This window comes from Schistocerca gregaria, chromosome 2 (assembly GCF_023897955.1).
Source record: "Schistocerca gregaria isolate iqSchGreg1 chromosome 2, iqSchGreg1.2, whole genome shotgun sequence".
Taxonomy (NCBI): Eukaryota; Metazoa; Arthropoda; class Insecta; order Orthoptera; family Acrididae; genus Schistocerca; species Schistocerca gregaria.
Genome location: NC_064921.1, coordinates 986,534,270 through 986,554,661, shown reverse-complemented (window position 1 = coordinate 986,554,661; position 20,392 = coordinate 986,534,270). Strand labels below are relative to the sequence as shown.

Genomic DNA, 20,392 nt, shown 5'->3' with positions numbered 1-20,392 from the left:
GTGGTCAAAAAGTTCTACATCTACATCTACATATAGACTCTGCTAGCCACCAAGTGGTGTGTGGCAGAAGGTACAATTCGCACCAGTCATATTTCTCCCCCTCTGTTCCACTAGCGGATCGCGCAAGGGAAAAACAACCGTCTGAATGCCTCAGTACAAGGTCTAATTTCCCTTATCTTTGAATGGTGATCATTGTGCGATTTGAAAGTTGGTGGTAATAATATATGCTCTACTTCCTTGGTGAAGGTCGGATTTCGGAATTTCGCAAGCAGCCCCTTCCGTTTAGTGTGCCGTCTATCTGCAAGTGTGTCCCACTTCAAACTTTCTATGAGATTTGTAACACTCTCGTGATGGCTAAATGTACCAGTCATGAATCTTGCAGCTCTTCTTTGGACCTTCTCAATCTCTTGAATCAGACCCAACTGGTTAGGGCCCCATACAAACGAGAAGTACTCTAAGACTGGACGAACTAAGGTATTGTAAGCTATTTCCTTTGTTGAAGGACTGCATCACTTCAGGATTCTACCAATAAACTGCAATCTAGAGTTTGTATTACCCATTACTTGTGTAATCTGAACATTCCATTTGAGATTATTTCGAGTAGTCACACCCAGATATTTGACGGATGTTACCTCTTCCAAAACTGGGCATTTATTTTTTACTCGTACATTAATGGGGATTTTTGCCTTGTTATACACAGTAGGTTACATTTACTAATATGAGAAATAACTGCCAGTCATTACACCACACATTTACTTTCTGCAAATCCTCATTGATTTGTTCACAACTTTCATGTGATACTACTTTCCTGTAGACTACATCATCATCGGCAAACAGTCTAATGCCACTGTCAATACCATCAACCAGATTGTTTGTGTAAATCGTAAAAAGCAGCAGACCTGTTACGCTGCCCTGGGGCACACCTGAAGTTATACTTGTTTCTGTTGAAGTCACCCCATTCACAATAACACACTGCTCCCTGTCTAATAGAAAACTTTCTATCCAACCGCATACGTCATTGGATAGACCGTAAATGTACACTTTTTGGAGCAAGTGACAGTGTGCAACTGAGTTGAGCAACACGTCTGGGGGTGAGGAAGGTGAATTTTTTGCACAAAAATGTCCATCATTAGTCTGCAAGTGAGGCAAAACCGGAAGAGGTCACAATTGATAGTGGCCGGGGGCTTTTTGCACAAATGGCAGTGTTTCACATGGCGCGACAGTAACTTTTGTTGCGGCCTGCTGAGAGTCAAAGTACATGTGCGAATGTAGATCACTTTGAACATTATACAATTGATCAGTAGGTACACAGTTTTGAATATTATCCACTTCACATTTCACATGTTGGCGAGTACAGTCCGGCGACACAAAACCTGAGTCCATTGTTTGGATTAACGGTGTAGCACTCTACCGTTGTAGAACAACAAAGTTTGAGGTTAACTTGATTGGAGATCACAAATCACTATGGACTAATGGAGAGCTGGCCATTGGTGAAGGATTGAAGGGGCCCAGTGGTTGCATTTGGGCTTCCAAATCTTCGGTGAGGTGGCCATGGTGGCATGTGCACAACCTGTTGATTTACAACACCTGGCGCAGAAGTTGCAGAAGACATAGAGACTTCAGGGTCACCAGTATGGGAAACAGGATATGAATAATGGAATATGGAATAAACTGTCCCCTCTAATATTGCACATTCATATATTTCGACAATTATCATGCACGTGCACACAGTTCAAGGTATAAGAACAGACTGAATTAACATGGCGGCTCGGATGAGTGACCTGAGTCCCAAAGATTAATGTTGTCTATGGTCGATATGACCTATCAACACCACAGGCCCATTTCAGTGGTACCAAATATGTCCAACATAATAGAAAACTGCATGAATCAACAAATATACACGTATTTTGAAAACAACAAAATTTTAAATGAGGAACAGTTCACATTCAGTAATCATTGTCAACTGTAAAAGTAGTTGAAGCTCTGGTGAATAATGTTTATGAAGAGTATGGAAAAATGCTACCTAAGTACAGAACATTTATTGATGTAAGCAAAGCATTTGACTCAGTCTCATGTGACGTAATCATCAAAAAGTTAGAATATTCTAACACAGAAGATAAATCATTCAATTTAGTGAGATCTTATTTAAGCAATATGTTACACCTTGTGTGTGCAAATAATCAGAGATCAGCAATACTCCAGATAAAAAGAGGAATACCTGATGCTCTGTTCTTGGGCCTTAAGTATTTATTGTCTAAGTTAATGACTTTTTGAACTATATGCCATGTAAGAGTATACTGTATACTGATTACATGACATTAATAATCACAGGTAAGAATTTACAAAGTGTACTAGCTAACAACAGAGAAATGATGCAGATGACTAATCACTGGTGTCATGTCAATCACTTGGGCATGTAACCAAATAAAAACAGAAGAAATAATGTTTAACCTGAAGGTAAGAAGAAATGAAAACAGAATGGTAAAACTACTTGGACTGTTCATAGACCAAAAATTCTCTTGGGAAGAACACACAAATTATCTGTGCAGCAAATTAGCTTGTGTACTTTTTTTATTATTTAAATTAAGGAACAGTATGAGCAAAGAGTTGTTGCTCTACTCATACTTTGTTTTCTTCAGTTCCCATCTGCAGTATGGAATATTGTTCTGGGGCAGTTCCCCATCAGCTGTATGTATTTTGAGATGGCAGAAGATGACAGTCAGATGTTTAGTAGGATTACCACCCAGAAAGACCAGCAGAACCCATTTCCAGTGTCTCGACATAATGACATTACCTAACCTTTATAGATATAACTGCTTGATATGGGCCAGAGAAAATTTGGAAAAAATTCAACATGAGATGTGATGTGTATGTACACAACATCAGAAATAGTCAGTTAATGTATTTGCCTTCCTCAAGACTTGATATAATTCATAATAACTATAAATACTTAAGTATAAAATTTTTCAATAAGCTACCATGCTCAGATTGTACAGTACCTCTAAATAAATGTAAAATTGTGTTATAAACTTGGCTAAGATACAGTGAGTTCTATTGAACTGAATAATTCCTAGACACTATTCATTATAATGTATGTTTTTCCTGAGAGATAAAGAAAATCTTTCAGTTCTTAAATAAACTAGTTATTTTTCTGCGTATGTAATTGATTATTGTATCTGACACCTCACTTCTTGTACCTGTAAGACATTAAACACTGTAATTTAGTTTTAACTGAAAATTGACTTAGTCAAAGTTGTTGCCTCAACCTTGAAGTAAATAAGTTCACGCCCCTAAAACCAGATGTCCATACTGCAATAGCCTTAAATTCACTATTCTAAAATGTATCAAGTAGTTTGTAAATGAAATAAGTTATTGTCTTTAACTAAGGACAACACCATTATCAGACCTGTTTGCGTACTAAGCTTTTATATGTTGACTCTTCTTCAGTTTGTATCTTGACACTCTGTTCTATCTATAGGTTCTTGATTAGCTTCTTAACTCTCCAGTCCACTCCCATTTTTCTTACACGTGTAAAATCTTGTCTGATTATAGTCTATCAAATACACTAATGTGAATCTACATCTACATACATACTATGCAAGCCACCATATGGTACATGGTAGAGGGTTCAGTGTACCACTACTTTACTATATATTGTCGTTTTCTTCCTGTTCCGCTTGCACACAGAGTGAGGGAAAAACAACTGTCTATATGCCTCTGTATGCTTCAAATACTGGTTCTCTAAATTTTCTTAATAACTATCCCTAAAAGAAAACTGCTTTCCCTCCAGGATTCAGGATTCCCATTTGAGTTCCTGAAGTGTCTGTCTAATATTTGTTAGCTAATTGAGTCTACTGGTAACATATATAGCAGTCCATATCTGAACTGCTTTGATGTCTGCCTTTAAATATACCTGGTAGGAACCCAAAACACCTGAGCAGTTCTCAAGAGTGGGCCACACTAGTGGTCTTTACAGGTGAACCAAACTTTCCTAAAACTCTTCCAATAAACTGAAGTTGACCATTCACCTTCCCCATTGTAATCCTTACATGCTCATTCAATTTCACACTGCTTTGCAATGTTATGCCTAGATACTGAATTAACCTGACTGTGTCCAGATTTAGAGCCAGCCCTCATTCATTATACCAACTAGAAATTTTGTCTAAGTGATCTTACATTCTTTTACAGTCACTCAATGACAACACCTTCCTGTACACCACAGCATCATTGGAAAACAACTGAGATTGCTGCTCACCCTGTCTGTTAGATAATTTATGTAGAGAGAGAGATGGAGGGGGGGGGGGGGGAGAGAGAGAGAGAGAGAGAGAGAGAGAGAGAGAGAGAGAGAGAGAGAGAGAGAGAGAGAGAGAGAAATAGAAGTCCTATCACATTTCCCTGGGGCGCTCCTGACTGTATGACAGTCCCTTGTCCCTGATGGACACTCACCAGCAATGGCAATGTGCAGGGTCCCATTACCTAAGGAAAGCTCCAACCAATCACATACCTGGGAACCTATTCCAGATGCTCGCACATTAGTTAACAGCCTGCAGTGGGGTGCCATGTCAAAAGCTTTTCAGAAATCTAGGAATATGGAATCTGTCTGTTGCCCTTTATCCATAGTTCACAGGATACCATGTGAGAAACTGGAAAGCTGAGTTTCACACGAGTGATGTTTTTCAAACCAGGCTGATTTGTGATCAGATGCCATTCCGTCTCAAGCAAATTTGTAATATTTGAACAGAATATGTTCAAGAATTCTGCAGCAAACTGATGTTAAATATATTAGTCTATAATTTTGCAGGTCAGTTATCTTACCCTTCTTATATACAAGACTCACCTCCACTTTTTTCAAATTATTTGAGACTTTGCACTAGGCGAAAGAGTCATGATAAATGCAAACTAAGTGAGGGGGCCAATGCCATAGAGTACTCTACAAAGAGTACTGTACAAGGAGTACTCAAATCAGGATCCAATTTGGACCTGGAAACTTATTTGTTTTCAATTCTTTCAGTTGTTTCTCTGTGCCAGAGATGCCTATTACTATGTCCTCCATACACAAATCTGTGTGATGCTCAGTCAATGATAGGCTTGTATACTATGCTGATATGATACCCACCTGTGCGGACAGTTTTCTAAACACGAATTTTAAAACTTCAGCTTTTTTGTTGCTACCATCTATTGCCACACAGCAGAGTGGTCAACGAGTGGTTGGAGAGAAGCCTTCGACCTGCTTAGTGATTTTAAATAGGACCAGAATTTTCTTGGGATCTAGGCTAGATCCTTTGATAAGGTATGGTGCTGGTAGTTGTTTTTTGCTTTGCAAATCAATCTTTTTACAGGCACACAAATCTCCACTTATGTTTCCCTGTCATCATTTATGTGTTCTCTTTTAAACCAAGAGTGCAACAGTCTTTGTTTTCTTAGCATCTTCCAAATTTTGTTGTTAAACCACAGGGGGTCTTTTCCATCTTTAATCTACTTAGTCAGCATGTACTTTTCCACAGCATGATTTACAATCTGTTTAAACTTTGCCCATAATTTCAACACCTTCTATCATGCTGTAACTTAATGGTGTCTATTCACTGTATAAATGGGATGCTACAAAGTGCTCATCTACTCTCTCTAGAAAAAATACTCTCCTAGCTTTCTTGATCTGTTTATTAACTTTTGGAACTGCTGTCTCTATGATGATATCATAATCACTAAACCCTGTCTCTATACTGACATCATCAATAAAGTCAGATCTGTTTGTAGTTACAAGTCTAAAATATTTCCATTGCATATGGGGTCTCGAACTAGGTGCTCACAACAGTTTTCGGTAAATGTGTTCAAAATTTGTTCACAAGACACCTTGTCTCTAACCACTGCAATGAACTCATACAGGTTCCAACCTATAATCGGTAGGTTAATGTCACCTCCAACTAATATTGCTTGATCTGGGTATTTCCACACTACTGATCATAAACTTGCTCTGAATAACTCTGAAACTACCACAGTGGAAACAGATGGCCAATAAAATATCTGGCAATTAAATTCATTTCATGTAAACCTGTTATAAGCATCTAGATAACTTCACCTTTATTAGGGACAATATTTTTGTCGACTGCAATGAACATTCGCACTTCCGTGGAATCTAATCTGTTTTTCCAACATACTTTTCATGACTTGCTAAATACTTCAGTGCTTTCTACTTTTGAGTTACAGGTAAGTGTCTATCCTGAGAATAATTTGAACACGGCAAATTGTCTGGAGGCCAGTAAATTCAGGAAATTTATTATGAATACTTTGACTAAATTTTGACAGTCATGGTGTCTTTATTCTGAAAATGGACTGATTTCTCTTTCTGCATGTCAAATGGTAGGTGTTCATCAGATTACCTCAAACTGCCGCCTAGCCTGAAAGACCCCAATGTGCATTCCACATGTACTCTGCTACCTGAGTAGCTGCTGCCTTTGTGTAATGCCACCCTGGCCTATTAAGGGAAGTCCTTTAACCCTCCGCCTGATAATCTAGGTCCAGAAATCTGCAGCCATGACTGTCATAGATCTGATGAAGCTTTTGGTAGAGACCCTCTACTAGACTCCAAATGAAAGTATGCTGATCAGATCTGGGAACAATGCTGCAAATTGCAACCTCTGCTTACATTCCATGTATGAAACAGGCAGCCTTCACACTTCTGCCAGGCACCCATATGAACTAATAGTCACAGAACCAAAGTGACAGTGGGACAATGAAAGAATATATGAAATTTGATGATGACACTGTGTTTTGGCTGAAGGTGAACTGACCATGAGTAAAATGGTAGAAGTTGTGGATGCAGCATGCTCTGGGTAAGGGGTGAGAATTAATAACAAGAAAGGCAATATATGGTCATTGGTGCAAAAGAGTAAGGCAACCGTAAGACTAAAAGAGGGCACAACTGAACATGTACCCAAGAAATAAATACAAGAATTGCAATGGCTAAGCAAGCAGTCAACAGGAAAATGCAACTACTATATGGGAAACTGAGCAGATGACTGAGAAAGATTGATTAAATGCTTTGTGTGGAGTGTTGTACGGAGGCACAGATGAAAAGATGACTGAAGGCCTTTGAGATGGGGATATGGAGGAGGATGGTCAAAGGAGGATGGTCCAGATAAATCAGATGGATATAGCAAAAAATGAGGTACTAAGAAGGGTTGTGGAAAAAACAAACAACTATTACAGGAGATTATAAAGAGAAAAAATAATTGGTTACAGTACTGTCTAAGAAGACAATACTTACTGGCAGATGCTTTAGAAGGGATGATGAAATAACAAAGAAGAAATGGGATGAAAGATACCAGTTGATAAATAAGGTGAAATTCAATATATTTATGTAATGAATCCTAAAATAATAATAAAAAATAAAAATTAACTAGTTTATCCTGATCTACAGATGAATATCTCATAATTGTTGACACACACGCACTCAGTGTAATTCATTTATTGTTCTTGTATCCATGGGGATACACGCAATTCAATTTAATTTTAAAAAGTTTGAATTAATGATGTTTACAACATTTCACAACTATATTCTCATAGTGTACTTATATTACATATTAACAATTATGCAGGTCAATGCATGTGAGGTGAGAGTAAATGAATGAGTGTCATTTTATAAGTTTCCTCCTCACTCTCTGACAACAATGTTTCACATTTTATCCTCATTTGTTTCTTTTAATATGTGGAAGGGTGCTGTTAACCTCAACATTGAGCACCTGTAAGCTTCATATACGTTATATGTTCCACTTCTCATAATATAGTGATAGTAATTTCTTTAAACTGGTGTTCTACTCTGTCTTCACTTTCTAAACAATCAAATATTACCTACAATGTGTCTGGGATGAGATGCTGATCTCCAGGAATAACAACATTTAACAATCCTTCTCATAAAGTGTTTGCGTGTACTGTGGCAACTGACTAGAACAGTTTGCCTCTTAGTAGGAATTAAAAAGACATGGAAGTTGATTACATTCTTTATCCTTCTGCCAATACCAAACTACAGAAATTTCATCATGAAGTCAAGCAGTAATGTAATAACTCTGTTCCCATTTTATAAAGTTTGGATGGCAAAAGTTATAGTTCAGATTTGCAGCTCTTGTCCACTCCACTAACTTGACACAATTGCACCCTCAGTTCTTGTTCCCATGATGAAACACAAATCTATGCTTCATTATTATTAACACATTTGGAATGATGTGAAAATATTATGTGCTACATTCCTGGCAATTCATGTGCAATATTTGGTCTATTCTTGTATCTAGCTAACAGAATAAAAGACAATAACAAATAAATAAATGATATAACACAAAGCTACAGTACATTAATCTTGAACTATAGAAGTGATTATAATGCATCTGTACTTCATTTATGCAGCTAACAGACCTACTGGCATAATAAAAAATGCAACTGAAACACTAAGGTGCATTTGTCTAGTTCACCATTACTAGGTATCTGACATCCTCTACAGAACAAATCCTCCTCTAAAGTTTTCCATATATTATTAAAGCCACTGAGGCTAATTAATAATTTTTTTGAGAGAGAGTAATGCGTTCCAGAATATAACTTTATTTTTGCATGTCATAGAACACAGGAACAATACCAAAGCTAAGATATATGAAAAAAGATGGCATAGTGCTAGAACAAAACCAAAGAACACATCATAAATAACATTCTTCACAGAATAAACGCCAAAGTCCCCTGTGTGACTTTGTTGTGTCACCAGGTGGTTGCTACACAGCCTCCCCCCCCCCCCTCCCCCCCTTTGTAGAGCAGAGCTCCAGGCTCATAAGGATACTTGTATTTTATAATTCTGCCCACCCTGGAGCGCTTCTCTGAGAATGGTGGGTCTTCTTGTGTGGTTTCCTGCTTCTGGCTTGGTGTGTTGCTCTCTGCTGCCAACACCTCTTCCTTCATATTGTGTAGGTGACAGTTCTTCACTGGTGTCTTGACTTTCTTCGTCAGCTGGTGGCCACAGTTGTGCCAGTTTAACTCTCTCAATGGAAACTGTTTGTCGCCTCCCATCATGATTTATCTGCAGTGTATGTTCACCTCTCGATAGTACTTTATACAACCCAGTATATGGCAGCTGAAGAGGCGTTCGTGCAGCGTCTGTCCTCAGCCACACATAAGGGTAGTTGCTAAGCTGTTTGTGAATGAATGGCGTGTTGGTGCCATGTCGAGAAAGAGGTGTCGGTCGTAGCTGTGCCGCGTGGTTGCGGACTTGTTGTAAGATGTAAAGCATGTTGCCTGCTATCGCTTCGATTGGTTCAACAAAAATTCTGCCAGTAGCCAGAGGTTCTCGCCATAAAACAGTTCAACCACAGGTGCACATAGGTCTGATTTGCAGGCAGTTCGGAGACCTAGCAACACCACTGGCAACACTGAAGTCCAGCTGTCCTTATGGCACATCAATGCTGTCTTTAATGTCCTGTGCCACTGCTCAACCATGTCGTTGCTCATTGGGTGATAAGTGGTGGTGTGGTGATGGCAGAATTGACAGAGCTTGGTTAATTGTTGGAACAAAGTGGATTAAAGTTGTTGTCCTTGATCGGTTGTCATGTACAGTGGACACCCAAAACAGGAGATCCAAGAAGCCAAAAATACTTGAGCTACCATCTCTGCTGAAATGTCTGATAGTGGAGAAGCATCTGCCCATCTTGTATACCAGTCCACCAATGTCAACAAATGCTTGTAGCCTTCCGAAGGTGGTAGAGTGCCCACAATGTCCAAATGAATGTGGGGGAACCTCTTTGTTACTGGAGGAAAATCTCCAACTGCTTTATGTACATGCCTTCCAATCTTGTTCCTTGGGCACAGTGTGCATGTTGTTACCCAACCACGGCAATCCTTTCTTATACTCAGATACAGGGTGTTTCAAAAATGACAGGAATATTTGAAATGGCAATAAAAACTAAATAAGCAGAAATAGAAATACACCGTTTGTTGCAATATGCTTGGGACAACAGGCGGTCAAACTTTTGAAATTACAGTAGTTACAATTTTCAACAACAGATGGCGCTGCAAGTGATGTGAAAGATATAGAAGACAACGCAGTCTGTGGGTGCACCATTCTGTACGTCGTCTTTCTGCTGTAAGCGTGTGCTGTTCACAACGTGCAAGTGTGCTGTGGACAACACGGTTTATTCCTTAGAACAGAGGATTTTTCTGGTGTTGGAATTCCAACGCCTAGAACACAGTGTTGTTGCAAAAAGATGAAGTTTCCAACGGACGTTTAATGTAACCAAAGGACCGAAAAGCGATACAATAAAGGATCTGTTTGAAAAATTTCAACGGACTGGGAACGTGACGGATGAATGTGCTGGAAAGGTAGGGCAACCGCGTATGGCAACCACAGAGGGCAACGCGCAGCTAGTGCAGCAGGTGATCCAACAGCGGCCTCGGGTTTCCATTCGCCGTGTTGCAGCTGTGGTCCAAATAATGCCAACGTCCACGTATCGTCTCATGTGCCAGAGTTTACACCTCTATCCATACAAAATTCAAACGCGGCAAACCCTCAGCGCCGCTACCATTGCTGCACGAGAGACATTCGCTAACGATATAGTGCACAGGATTGATGACGGCGATATGCATGTGGGCAGCATTTGGTTTACTGACGAAGCCTATTTTTACCTGGATGGCTTCGTCAATAAACAGAACTGGCGCATATGGGGAACCGAAAAGCCCCATGTTGCAGTCCCATCGTCCCTGCATTCTCAAAAAGTACTGGTCTGGGCCGCCATTTCTTCCAAAGGAATCATTGGCCCATTTTTCAGATCTGAAACGATTACTGCATCACGCTATCTGGACATTCTTCGTGAATTTGTGGCGGTACAAACTGCCTTAGACGACACTGCGAACACCTCGTGGTTTATGCAAGATGGTGCCCGGCCACATCGCACGGCCGACGTCTTTAATTTCCTGAATGAATATTTCAATGATCGTGTGATTGCTTTGGGCTATCCGAAACATAGAGGAGGCGGCGTGGATTGGCCTCCCTATTCGCCAGACATGAACCCCTGTGACTTCTTTCTGTGGGGACACTTGAAAGACCAGGTGTTCCGCCAGAATCCAGAAACAATTGAACAGCTGAAGCAGTACATCTCATCTGCATGTCAAGCCATTCCGACAGACACGTTGTCAAAGGTTTCGGGTAATTTCACTCAGAGACTACGCCATATTATTGCTACGCATGGTGGATATGTGGAAAATATCTTACTATAGAGTTTCCAAGACCGCAGCGCCATCTGTTGTTGATAATTGTAACTACTGTAATTTCGAAAGTTTGTCTGCCTGAAAATGTACTGTTGTCCCAAGCATATTGCAACAAACGGTGTATTTCTATCGCTGCTCGTTTAGTTTGTATTGCCGTTTCAAATATACCGGTCATTTTTGAAACACCCTGTATATAAAATGTTCCATGAGTAGTTTGATAATTGCCCCGCTACCCGGTTGACTGAGTCTGTATATGCTGTCGAAAACCTTCTTCTGTAGTTGCCCTGGGATGAAAGGTCTGGGTTTGTTCGTAGCTATGTTGAACCATATCTTCACATTCACACCCACCAGCTAGATTAATTTTACCTGAAGTCTGGTTGTTATATCCTGTAAGTACTGTTGGAGTTGTGCATCATTACCTTGTGCTGCGGCTAATTTATTGTAGTCTGTGGTTTGTGAAATAACCGAGACCCCCCCTTCTAACAGCTGTGTACCGCAAGTCTCTAGAGGAACGGGAGGTTCCAAATGATTGGAAAATAGCACAGGTAGTCCCAGTTTTCAAGAAGGGTCATTGAGCAGATGCGAAAAACTATAGGCCTATATCTCTGACATCGATCTGCTGTAGAGTTTTAGAACATGTTTTTTGCTCATGTATCATGTCATTTCTGGAAACCCAGAATCTACTCTGTAGGAATCAACATGGATTCCAGAAACAGCGATCGCGTGAGACCCAACTCGCTGTATTTGTTCATGAGACCCAGAAAATATTAGATACAGGCTTCCAGGTAGATGCTATTTTCCTTGACTTCCAGAAGGCATTCGATACAGTTCCGCACTGTCGTCTGATAAACAAAGTAAGAGCCTACGGAATACCAGACCAGCTGTGTGGCTGGATTGAAGAGTTTTTAGCAAACAGAACACAGCATGTTGTTCTCAATGAAGAGATGTCTACAGACGTTAAAGTAACCTCTGGTGTACCACAGGGGAGTGTTATGGGACCATTGGTTTTCACAATGTATATAAATGACCTAGTAGATAGTGTCAAAAGTTCCATGTGGCTTTTTACGGATGATGCTGGAGTATACAGAGAAGTTGCAGCATTAGAAAATTGCAGCGAAATGCAGTAAGTTCTGCAGCGGATAGGCACTTGGTGCAGGGAGTGGCAATTGACCCTTAACATAGACAAATGTAATGTATTGCAAATACATAGAAAGAAGGATCCTTTATTGTATGATTATATGACAGTGGAACAAACACTGGTAGCAGTTACTTCTGTAAAATATCTGGGAGTATGCGTATGGAACGATTTGAAGTGGAATGATCATATAAAATTAATTGTGGGTAGGTGGGTGCCAGGTTGAGATTCATTGGGAGAGTCCTTAGAAAATGTAGACCATGAAGAAAGGAGGTGGCTTGCAGAACACTCGTTCGGCCTGTACTTGAGTATTGCTCATCAGTGTGGGATCCATACCAGGTTGGGTTGACGGAGGAGATAGAGAAGATCTAAAGAAGAGCGGCGCGTTTTGTCACAGGGTTATTTGGTAACCGTGATAGCATTATGGAGATGTTTAGCAAACTCAAGTGGCAGACTCTGCAAGAGAGGCACTCTGCATCGTGGTATAGCTTGCTGTACAGGTTTCGAGCGGGTGCATTTCTGGATGAGGTATCGAATATATTGCATTCCCCTACTTATACCTCCCGAGGAGATCACAAATGTAAAATTAGAGACATTTGAGCATGCACGGAGGCTTTCCGGCAGTCGTTCTTCCTGTGAACCATATGCAAGTGGAACAGGAAAGGGAGGTAATGACAGTGGCACGTAGGGTACCCTATGCCACACACTGTTGGGTGGCTTGTGGAGTATAAATGTAGATGTAGATGTAGACAGGAAATTGGCGACTATATTTTTGGCTCTCTTGATATGCTTGATATCTGTAGTTAATTGACTGATGTATTCTAAGTGGTGAAATTGACATGGAGAACAGTTATCCTGCGACTTACTGAATGCAGAGGTTATTGGCTTACAGTCGGTGTATACAGTAAATGCTCTTGCCTCTACATATGGACGAAAGTACAGGATAGCTTCATATACTGCTAATAGTTCTCTGTCATATGTGCTCCATTTCCTTTGTGGGTCTGTAAGTTTTCATGAGAAAAAACCCAAAGGCTGCCATTTGTCGTTTACTTTCTGGTGCAGTGTGGCTCCCAACGCGTCTTGGCTGGCATAGACTACTATTGATAGAGATGCTTTTGGTACTGGATGAGTAATGAATACTGCTTTTTGAAAGTCAGCCTTTGTGTGTTGAAATTCTCTCTCCATGTTCATGTTCCATTTCAATAGTCATTTGCCATTTGCATTTTTACCTGTGGGAACGTCAGTCAAGGGCACTCGTACTAGTGCAGCTCGCAGCAAATGCTGTCTATAGACATGCTGTCTATAGAAATTTACCTAAAAGTTTTCTGAGTTGATGGTAAGTCTCTGGGCAGTTCATATTGTTGTTTACTGCTACCTTGTCCTCTTGCGGGCATATGCCCTCCGCCAAAACTTCATATCCTAGAAACGTCACTTGCCGCTTTTGCAGTTCGCATTTTAATTTGTTGACTATTACTCTGTACTGGTTTATGTGGGTGAACACTTCGGACAGTTGCTTCTCATGTGCTTCTGCCATCAATGATGAGATTAATATGTCATCAAGATATGTGAAGCATCCTTTCAACCTGCGCAACACTTCATCAATAAATAGTTGCTATGTTTGATCTATGTTCTATAACCCGAAAGGCATTCGGACATATTCGAATAAACCAAAAGGTGCTGCAACTGCTGTTTTTAGTATGTCTTCTTCTGCGACCAATATCTGGTGATAAGCTTTTTTTACAATCAGTAATGCTAAAGATCGTTGCCCCAACTAATTGATTTGTGAAATCGCGAATATTAGGCACTGGATAATGATCTGGTAGTACTTGAGTTTAACTTCCTGTAATCGCCACATGGTCTCCATGACCCATCTTTTTTCTTTACCGAATGTATGGGTGATGCCCACGGGCTGTCTAATCTACGTATGACACCTGCTGACAGTAACGCCTCGAATTTTGCTTTTGCTGCCACAAACCGATCGGGTGCTAACCTGCGCAGTCGTTGATGTATTGGCTGACTGGGTGTGGTGTAAATGCGGTGTACAGTTTTGTGAGTTACTGAGGATTTTTCTGTGACCATGTTATCATTTATGGCTTGTGACACTGCGTCACAGTTATGCTTGCCAGCACAGTAAGTGTCACATTCCGTGATGCCATCTACTGTCTCTTCATTTCATTTAATGTGTACATAGGCAAGATCTATGGTAATGTACATGTCACAAAGAAAGTCTGTACCCAATATTGCCTCTGACACCTCTGCCAGAATGAAGGTCCACTGACAGATTTGTGAGAAACCTAAAGTGACTTCGATTTTATGTGTGCCATGAGCAATAATGGGTGACTTATTTTCTGTGGTTAATTGCATCAATGGAGTGCCATTCATTCCTTGATAGTCACTAAAGGTGAGTACACTCACATTGGATCTTGAGTCTATTAGGTAGTAACAGTTCAACTTGACATCTCTGACAAAACGCCGTTTGGAGGTGGTAAGAAAATTATTGACGTTACTCACCCATCCGTAGTTTGTGTCAATCTTACATCGCTGTTGGAGGTGCTTTTCTGTGCTATCGTGGCCTGCTGCGACTACTGCTGTCTATTGCTCACATTTGGGTACACACATGTTGCGAATACTTTGTTGCTCTATCTGCAAAACGTTGATGGTACCAACATACCTGTCCTTGTTGAATTTCGCCATTGACCTTGCTGTTTTCATTCTGTAACAATTGTGAGACCTGTTGCTACAATAATGTCATCTGTCATGTTAGTTCTTGCATTAGTTTTTGACGTCCGTATGCTGAGTCTTCTGTATTGCTGCTATCACTTCTGACACTTCTTCCCCATTAAAGATTGCCATGCAAGCCATCTGTGGATTGCCTATCGTCTCATGGACTTTGTCTGCTATCTCCAAGAGGCTCTGCATGTTGTCTTTTTCACGAGTTACTAGTGCGGCTTTTACCATGCTTAATAATTGATCTAGCCAGATGTGTTTGAGTGTTGCACCTAACAATTATTCTGAATTGGCAATACTGCACAAGTACTTCCAAAATTCCAATGATGTCCTGTCACCTATAGCTTCTTCTTTAAGCACCTGCCATATGCGTTGATTTAACAGTTTATGCATTTTCAACGCTGTGTATGGTCGTTCTGCTGGTGGTCGGAGTATTACATCTTCTGCTGCGGTTGCTGCTCTAGCATCCAGTGTTATTGCAAACTTTGTCTGCTCATCATGGGTCTTGCTTTGGGCAAATATGAGCTCAATAATTGCGAACCACAGCTGCAGTTTGTCCGGCACGAACTGCAATGTTCGAATTTTTACGTGCTGCATGTTTTCCATCAGGCTGCTGGTTTGTACGGCCGCACACTTGTTTGGCGTTGGAGTAATGGGTGTCTCCAATGCTGACTTCAGTGCTCCAAGTTGTTCATGTATCTGTTCTTGAAGATTCACCAGCTGCATCTCTCCATTCCTCCGTGAACTTTCTGAAGCTGAATTCTCTTGTTTGTACATCGTAATTTTCTTTATGTTCAGTGTTTGGGGCCACCACTAAAGCTATTGAGTCTAATTAATAATTATTTTCAAGAGAGAGTAACGCATTCAAGAATTTAACTTTATTTTTGCATGTCATTGAACACTGGAACAATACCAAAGTAAAGATATATAAAAAGAGATGGCATTGTGCTAGAACAAAACCAAAGAACAAACATATCGTAAATAACGTTCTTCACAGAAAAAATGCCAAAGTCCACTGTGCGATTTCGTTGTGTCACCAGGTGGTTCCTCTGTCTTTAAGTGTCCATGTGGTTTCTGTCTCTTTTCTAATAACTCATCTTCCGTTAGGCTGTCATCACCACCTATTCTTATGTCTTGGAATCCAGTAAGGAACTCCCTTAGTTATCTACCTCACTACATGTCCCACCCACCTTCATCTCATTTTCATTGCTTTCCTCATCAGTACCCACAGTCAAGAGCTAAAATCTTTGACTAGTAACCAAAACATCCTTGATCTGGACTCAAACCCCACCACTGCTTAAAGTTTGAAGATGTCACCCTCTTTCTGCCATGACCTTCTCAAAGAGGATGGAGAAGCGGACAGAGGTTCAGGGCACTCTCTAGCCATGGGATGGAAAATTGCCCCTGAGAGCCATAAAAATCAGCAGTGATCAATGGCATGGGGATGCAGAAAGTGATAGAGACCACTGCATTAAAGACACAATGTGTAGCCACAGGGCACATGCCCTGTAATCTAAAAGGTGTCATAATGATCCCTCCATTGGCTAAAGATTCTGGATTAGCCTCCCCTCCCCCCCCCCTTCGGATAACCATGAGGGCAGTAGGGGACTACCAAGCTACCAAGTGGGCGGTGATCAGGACAAAAGGACTAAATAACCAATGGCAAGATAATGTTCTATGAGTTGGGTCATGGAATGTCAGAAGTTTGAACATGCTAGGGAAGCCAGAAAATCTGAAAGGGAAATGCTAAGGCTCAATCTAGATATAGTGGGTGTCAGTGAAGTGAAATGGAAAAATGATAAATATTTCTGCTCAGATGAGTATATGGTAATATCAACAACAGCAGCAGCAGCAAGTAGGGTAGAGAGTGAGATACTATGATCAGTTCAGTGATAGTGTTGCCCTCATCAGAATCAACAGCAAACCAACACTGACAACAATAGTTCAGATATAAATGCCAATGTTGCAAACTGAAGATGAAGAGATAGGAAAAGTATATGAGGATATTAAACAGGTAATTCAGTACATAAAGGGAGATGAAAACCTAATAATTATGGGGCATTGGAATGCAGTTGTACGGGAAGGTGTACAAGAAAGGGTTATGTGAGAGGAGAAAGACTAACTGAGCTCTGCAACAAATTTCATCTAACAATAGCAAACACTCTGTTCCAAAATCACAAGAGAAAAAGGTATGCATGGAAAAAGCTGGGAGATATGGGAGGAATTCAGTTACATTGCATCATGGACAGGGTGAGACTCTGAAATCAGATACTGGATTGTAAGGTGTACCCAGAAGCAGTTATAAGCCAAGATCACAATTTAGTAATGACAACAAGTAGGTTAAATATTTAAGAGGCTACTCAATAAAACATCAATGCACAAGAAAGTGGGATACGGAAATACTAAAGAATGAAGAGCTATGCTTGAAGTTCTCTGAGGCTGTCGATATGACAACAATGACTACCTCAGTACGCAGTTCAGTTGAAGAGGAATGGACATCTCTAAAAACACCAATCACAGAAGTTGGAAAGAAAAACATAGGTACAAGGAAGGTAACTGTGATGGAATCATGGGTAACAGAAGAAATACTCCAGTTGATCAGTGAAAGAAGTAAAAAACTGTTCCAAGAAATTCAAGAAAGCACAAATACGAGTAAGAGTGGAAAAAAAAAAAAAAACAGGAAGTGTAAGGAAGCTACAGTGAAATGTCTGCAAGAAAAATGTGAAGAAATTGAAAAAGAAATGATTGTCAGAAGGACTGGTTAAGCATACAGAAAAGTCAAAACAACCTGTGGTTAAATTAAAAGCAAGGTTGGTAAAATTAAGAATGCAATGGGAATTTCACTGTTAAATGTGGAGGAAGGATCAGATAGGTGGCAAGAGTATGTTGAAAGCCTCTTTGAGGGGGAGCACTTGTCTGATGATGTGATAGGAGAAGAAACAGGAGTTGATAGGGAAGAGATAGGAGAACTAGTATTAGAGTCAGAATTTAAAAAAAGCTTTGGAGGACTTAAGCTCAAATAAAGCAGAAAGGGTATATAACATTCCTTCGGAATTTCTGAAGTCATTGGGGGAAGTGGTAACAAAATGACAATTCATGTTGGTGTGTAGAATATATGAGACTGGTGATATACCATCAGCCTTTCTGAAAAACATCATCCACACAATTTTGAAGACTGAAAGAGCTGCCAAGTGCAATAATTATCATACAACCATCTCAACAGCTCATGTATCAAAGTTACTGACAAGAATAATATACAAAAGAATGGAAAAGAAAGTTGAGAAGCTTTTAGATGATGAGCAGTTTGGCTTTAGGAAAGGTAAGTGCACCAGAGAGACAGTTCTAACATCGTAGCTAATAATGGAAGCAAGACTATAGAAAAATCGAGACATATTCATAGGATTGGTTGATCTGGAAAAAGTTTATGACAATGTAAAATGTTGCAGAATATCCAAAATTCTGAGAAAAATTGGGATAAGCTTAAGGGAAAGTCTGGTAATATACAGTATGCACAAGTACCAAGAGGGAGCAATGAGAGTGGAAGATCATGAACGAAGTGCTCGGATTAAAAAAAAGGGTGTAAGACAGAGAAATGAAGCATTTGAGGTGTGGTGCTACAGAAGAATGTTGAAAAGAAGGTGGACTGGTAAGTTAAGAAATGAGGAGGCTCTCTGCAGAATTGGAGAGGAAAGGAATACATGGAAATACTAATTAGAAGAAGGGACACTACGATAGAACATCTAATAAGACATCAGGGAATAACTTCCATGGTACTAGAGGGAACTACAGAGGGTAAGGTTTCTGATGTGTAAAAATCTAAAGCATACTGATTTCTCAAAACGTTACACACACAGAAACCTGAATAATGTGAGAATTAGGCCAGTTGTTTAGAACTTAATGTTTTCATTGCTCATTTCAGGTCACTGAAGTGCTGCATTCAAACTCTGTTGTTCCGAGAGCCAGCTACTAAAGTGGTGTGCATGTAAGGAGGCAGGTGGTGGGGCAAAGGAAGTAGCAAGAGGCAGTGTATGCTTACCACGTGATGTACTAGCCAGTTATTTTGCCACACTTTACTTCAGGCTGCATACAGAATCTTTAGTGTTGATTTTTGTATTTATGTGGCCATGCTGAGGCTATTTAGTGATTGCAGTGTTTATTAAGAGTGACATAAAGACAGTACACTAAATATTATATTAAAAAGTGATGGCTATAGTCTTCGAAGCATATAAATTTTTTGAGAGAGAGTCAGAAGCAGATATTTAGTGTCCCCATGCAGAGCACAGGATGCAGTTAACAGGATGGCTTCCATCCCTCAAAAGGAAACACTAAAATGACCAGAAACACACAAGGCTTTGAGGGGAGGGAATGGTGAGTGCTGGAATTTGAACTTTGGTATTGATATTACCCGACTTTTTCTTACTGAGTACATGGTTGATTTATTTGTAAAGGGAATAGGCTCAAGATCATGAAATAGCCCACTGGATGGATTTAAGTTGTTTAGTTCATGGAAGAACCAAAGGGCAAAATAAATAGTAGTTGTTTTGCATGGAGCCAGCCTGTGAGGCCGAGCGGTTCTAGGTGTTTCAGTCTGGAACCACGCAACCGCTATGGTTGCAGGTTCGAATCCTGCCTCGGACATAGATGTGTGTGATGTCCTTAGGTTAGTTAGGTTTCAGTAGTTCTAAGTTCTAGAGGACTGATGACCTCAGATGTTAAATCCCATAGTGCTCAGAGCCATTTGAACCATTTTTTGCATGCAAATAAAAATGTGTTTGGGAATAATTTTCCTCTAGCAGGAACACATGGAAGTAGCATGTGATTCAGGATGAATAAGTGAGTGTAAGCAAACAAATGGTCCAATAGCATTGCTGCGGTGGTAACACTGGTTCCCATCAGATCACCCAAGTTAAGCGCTGTCAGGCTGGGCTAGCACTTGGGTGGGTGACCATCTGGTCAGCCAAGAGCTGTTGGCAAGTGGGGTGCACTCAGCCCTTGGGAGGTAAGCTGAGGAGCTACTTGACAGAAATAGTGGCTCTGGTCTCGTAAACTGACAAAATGGCTGGGAGAGTGGTTTGCTATACACATGCCCCTCCATATCCGCATTCAATAATGCCTGTGGGCTGAGGATGACACGGCGGTCGGTCAGTACCATTAGGCTTTTGTGGCCTGTTCGAACAGAGTTTTAGTTTAGTTTAGTAAACAACTGGATGTTAACAGGGGATGAAAGTTGACAACTAGTCAGAGAATGTAAAATAAAGGGAGTACAGGAAAGCATAATGAGAACCAGGATCCTAA

General features: G+C 40.3%; 1 pseudogene; it reads left to right on the top strand.

Moving 5' to 3' along the window:
• The first annotated feature begins 19,952 nt into the window (after nt 1–19,952).
• LOC126337360 (5S ribosomal RNA) lies at nt 19,953–20,070 on the top strand (annotated as a pseudogene).
• Nucleotides 20,071–20,392: the final 322 nt, after the last annotated feature.